The sequence below is a fragment of the Etheostoma spectabile genome, chromosome 16, assembly GCF_008692095.1.
Source record: "Etheostoma spectabile isolate EspeVRDwgs_2016 chromosome 16, UIUC_Espe_1.0, whole genome shotgun sequence".
Lineage (NCBI taxonomy): Eukaryota > Metazoa > Chordata > Actinopteri > Perciformes > Percidae > Etheostoma > Etheostoma spectabile.
In genome coordinates, this window is record NC_045748.1 from 16,845,422 (window position 1) to 16,850,897 (window position 5,476).

The 5,476-nt window shown below is 36.9% G+C and overlaps 1 protein-coding gene across 2 annotated transcripts in view; it reads left to right on the forward strand.

Annotated features, from left to right (window-relative positions):
- The window catches only part of fam78ab (family with sequence similarity 78 member Ab), a 13,025-nt gene extending 11,796 nt beyond the window's left edge, over positions 1–1,229 (forward strand). For both annotated transcript variants that reach the window (XM_032539971.1, XM_032539972.1), the window contains one exon: positions 1–1,229. This exon is cut by the window's left edge and continues 4,000 nt beyond it. The gene's annotated coding sequence lies outside the window, so the exon portion shown is untranslated.
- Positions 1,230–5,476: the final 4,247 nt, after the last annotated feature.

Below are 5,476 nucleotides of genomic sequence, written 5' to 3' on the forward strand. Positions count from 1 at the left end.
CGCACGCACGCACACACACACACACACACACACACACACACACAGCAGGTCTGGCGAGGTATCCGATTGTCACAGCAGTGTCACATTGGCAGTGAGAACTTATTTATCAGCCCTGCACGTGGACCGGCTGAACACATGCTACAAAGCCACCTTCACAAACACACCTGGTAACTTATAAACAGGTAGTGACGTGCATATCTTTTGAGTGATTAAATAAGAGTAAGTAGGCTATGACAGAAAAATTGAAGTATTAAGGTCATTGAGTGGGTGCCTGTCAACATCAACAGCATTTCATGATATATTGCATAGGATAAGGGCACTAATTGTCTTCTCTGTGTGTGCCTGAGTTTGTTTAAGATACGTTAATGATGTGTATTTTTATGTTAACACAACAGAAGAACTTATGAAGAACATAAATGCTTTGTACTTCCTTAACTAAGCCACAGAAAAACAAAATCGCACATTTTTAGTTCGCTATATGGAGGGCAAAAGGTGCCAAAATTGGACAAAGCCAAAACTATGCAGAAGGACATTGTTAGTAACTCTTGAACTCTAAAACCTCTTGGCACTTAATAACAGGCCTGCTTTCAGTTGTTTTTAATAAATGCATTAGCATATTTGTATTTCCAGAGAAACATCACAAAGGCAAAATGTAGTCATGTGGAAGATTCTTTGTCGTAGTGTTTTCTGCTTGTAGGGCTGTGCCATGTGGATAAAAGCCTTCTCTCCTAAACCTACACAATTACAGTTCTTCTAAGGGCATCTACCTTTGCTTCAGAACTTTATGCAGTTATTTACCTCCCATGACACATCAGTGAATCATCCATCCATTTAAACCAAAAAAAACACCCTAAGTTCACACTCAGGACCTCCTGCCTTCATCCTGGCTTTGAATTTTGGTTCTATCCCATGAAAAAGTAAAGTTCAGTTCGTCTTGCTGTTCTCCTTACTTAAAAAATGAAGTCAGCGTGGTTCAAATACAAATGTAGCACATACGACAATATGAGCCACCATGTATGTTTCTCATTTTGTATGGCCTGTTTTCTGGAAATACATCACTGGAATAGTTAAAGCAGTTTGTGTTTTTCATTTTTGTAAAGCTTTGACTTTTACACCGATACTTGAAAATGGGTCAGTTCTGGCAAATATTTAAAACTGTGAAAATGCAACCCCTGAAAAAATACATAAAAATGTTTTTTTCATAAATGAATAAAACGTACAATAATTATCTGTTGTCCTTCCTTTTCTTTTAAGCTTAAATGTGGAGATATACCTTTCCCATTGTGGTATTCAAACTGAAAACAACAATGAGTTTCCTTTGCCGTCTACATTGTCCTCCTTATTGACTAATTATACTGCATGATTCTACTAGTTTCATCCATACATGAGCCACTTCAGGGTGATTCCTTACCAAATCTGTTGGGCTGTGTGTTCCTTTACTGCACAAATCATTGGACCAGATAACCGACAGAAACGTAGTCTTGAGTGCTGAATTGAAAAATGTTGAAAGCCTGCGTGTGTATGAACAAACCCAGAGGCTACACATACATGGCTGAGCACATGATGCACTGTATGCCTCGGACAATCAAGCAGCATCAGAAAGGATGTTGCTGCTCCATCTACAGTATGTCTCTTTTTGTAGATGACACCGATTAAAAAAAAAATGAAAAAAAAGATAGTAAAGAAAGGACACAGTAGAGTGAAAGGATGAGATAAAATCAGGAGAGGATAAACAAGATACACACTATTGCCTTTACAGCCAGTGTGAAAGCTAGTAAAAAAAAAGTACTAATACTTTTATACTAAATACTTAACTATACAAGTACTGGTAAAAAAACACTGCAGTCTCTGTTGAAGTGTGGAGAATGGCGACTCATGAAGTGACTCTTTCTATTATCTTTCCTCCATTTGTCATTATTGACTCCTTCACAGTTCTTTTCAATCCTATTAATTTATAGTAGCCTATTATTTTCTGGATTTTCATTTATACTTTGTTTCATTTACACTTTTAGCTATACTGCTATTTAAAAGGTAAGACTAGCAATATATTGTGTGCTTTTTTTAATTGTCAATATATCCTATTATCCTATACCAATACTTTCTGACTTCCATACGCTGCCTGTGGCAAGATATCTTTAAATAACTGCTAATATTTCATTTCATTTGGTGTCCTAGTGATTATTACATGGGATGTGGGATTGATAGTATGTGGGATTGATAGTATGTGGGATTGACCTAAAATAAACAGCAGTGCCGATTTTCTTCGTAGTAAAGGAACATGTCACCTTGTGCAAAAGTGTGGGTCCTTGATTTTTTGTTGAATTTTTTTAGTCCATCATTTTTAAAGGACAGCTGAAGACATGAAAGGGGAGAAAGAGGGGAATGACACACAACAAAGCGCCACAGGTCGGAGTCAAACCCACAGCCGTTCTGTCAAGGAATGAACCTTTTTACGTGTGCATATGCTATACCAGGTGAGATACCTAGGCAGTAGGCACCCTGTGTGGCTCATTGATGTGGTTTGAATACATTTCAGAGAACAATGGAGGTTTATGGCACAGAAGAATAAAATTAGGCTTTGACAAAGCAGGCAATAATTGTAAGTATGACCAATGTATTGTTTGTTTTATTTCTTCATGGGATTTGATGGCAAGAAGTAAAATATAGAATATATCTGACTTTATCCGTACATATATTCTACGGTTTATGTGTCTTTTTTTTAAGATTTCTTTTGGGCATTTTAGGCCTTTAATTACAGGACAGCTGAAGAAGTGAAAGGGAGAGAGAGGGGGGAAAGACATGCAGCAAAGGGCCGCATGCCAGAGTCAAACCAGGGACCGCTGTGTCGAGGAGCAAACCTCTATATCCGGGCGCCAATGTGTCATATTTCTATTTATACTCTTATCTTCAAAGGAGATATAAAGGATATCAAAAAGTTTAACTGACTTAAATTCTGAGCACCAGAGCTACATTATATGAGATGAGGAACAATGGAGCCATGATTAAATCTCAGTGGCTTTGGAAACTCTCTGTATCCCACCTAAACACAATCATTGGGTCAAATGAATCAAAATGTATGAATCTGAATGAAGTCATTGAAATGCAAGACAGCATGGGGGTATGCTGAACAGCAATACTAGCAGCTTCTGCACTGCACTGCCATTATAACTCTTTAAGGAGTTATCAAAGGATTGCAAAGTGCTCTTTTGGGTGGCCTAATTTTCAGTTTATCACTTGTTAGATATTACATGAAGCACGTAGGTAAGGGCTTAAAATGAATCTTAAATCCAAAACTTAAGTAGGGAGCTGATACAGGCAGAGAATCATTTCAGATATGGAAGACAGTAACTCACAAATCCTAAAACAAGTTTAGGATTTAGCCACTAGTGGCTTTAATGAGAATATAGAGGTACACTAATACTATACTTGGATTTAATGGCTGGTTTACTATAAAGTATTGATCCTGTGATGTGTCCATATACCAGATGAAATTCTTCAGCAGCAGCAGGAGCTTTGTATGTCTAGTTGGACCACAGCCTCTACTGTCTGTGCTATCCTGGTCACATTCCTGAGCTGTAAATTCACAGCTATATTTACTTGACTCAGAGTCTGTGAGTATGTTGCAGTGTCTCCCCACATACATCCACCTGTCCCTATTTGTAATAATCACCGTGCCACTGTACCTTTGGCACCAGACGTTACTATTAATACTCCTGTGGTGCCAATGCTAGAGTTGTAATAGCTCTCCATCATTCTTTGTGATCTCTGGGATAATACTGTGTTTTATTTGCCACTGATTCACAGAAATATATAAATACTGGCTCGGCTATTTTAGTTCTAAACAACCGCCGTCTTTACTAAGATTGACCTCTATATAACTTTGTTGTTTGGAGCAGGACTTGTCTTTTTTTATCACTATTTTACATCCTTAAATGTAACAGTTTTGAGTCAAGTTAGTGGATAGGATTAGAAAATGATGAGACATATTTGTAAGGATGCATTAATATTGGCAATTTTTTTTATCCATCAATAAGAAAATGGGAAAACTACAGCTTCTGTTAAAAGTGTTTATGCAGTGCTGACAAAGAATCAATACTTTCTGAAGGCACGGACTGTGATGTTTATGCTTGTTATGATATGATCAGAGATTGAAGAAGCCACAGACTGCACCGTGTTCAGACCACTGCGCTTTCAATGGTGTAATATCCCGTTTGGCCTGTTGGATACTCAGTCAACAAACAGGACAAGTGAATGGAGTGAGAAACAATGAAGGAGTTCTATTGAGACACATATTTTCCTCAAGTCACAAGTTTTGCGATTCCTGCTGATAATATTAGTCACAGGGTTTCTGCAGAGTACTCCAAGTCAAATTTAACTCTAGTTAAATTTAATACCACATAAAATGCAATTTATTAACAATTTTACAATCATATGGAAGTATGATGAATATATCACATTTGTTTTTTTCCCCCTAACAGTATATAAAACAATTTTGTAGGATGACATTACCGGTAATTAACACAACCTGGACTCATGAAAGTGACAGAAAATGGGTGTATTCATTAATAAATTAAGTTTTTGCTAGACACAGTTAGCAGTAGTGACAGTATTTGCTACATGTCTGAAACTCCACAAAAAGGATTAAACAGCCTGCTGGGAACACAATCTACTTTCACCACAATACCACTTTGGGCTATTACACTGAGATTACTGGCTACAACAGGCAAAAAGAAAAATATTTTCTATTCTATAAGACTCTTGTGAGTCAAATGAAAAAGACTTCTTAATACCTTCTCAGACCTTTATTTTTCTCTCAGGGAACTGAATTCAATGCTTTTTCCAAGGCCAGTAGATAATATCATGTAATTTTTTATGTAAATATAATGCTGCAGCAAAAGTAAATAAATCATTGTTGCACTCACATTACAACCTCACTTATGTAAGAGATTGGTGTTTATACATCAGGAATACATCTGGACTGTCAGACAAAGGCTTAAATAAGGACAACAAAGGCTTATTATATAGTGGAATATTCCAATTAAATTAATGTTAGCCATTAAACACTGAACATCCCACAAGCTGTGACAAGGGTGCTTATAGGCAAATATGAATTGCCATCAGTGTAACGACAGCATGTGATGCAGATGGATGCTGCATCTCCCACACTGTGCCAAGGCTTTTGTAATGAACACAAACATCACAAGCAGCTCCTGAGGGAAAGCATCTACATCCTTTACACAATTATAAGCTGAACTACTTTATGAGAAGTTAAACTGAACACCTCATCTGACCTGAACTTGCCTTGTACATAATTCATTTCTGTGAATATTAATACAATCACCCACATTAATAAAACACAAGACTTGGTCTCTTTTAATTTCATAGTTATTTTAATTTATCTCTCTCTCTCTCCACAGTTGTACAATTTTGTACAAAAACCCAGTAGGATGAGAACAGGTCTACAAAAGGTTTAAAA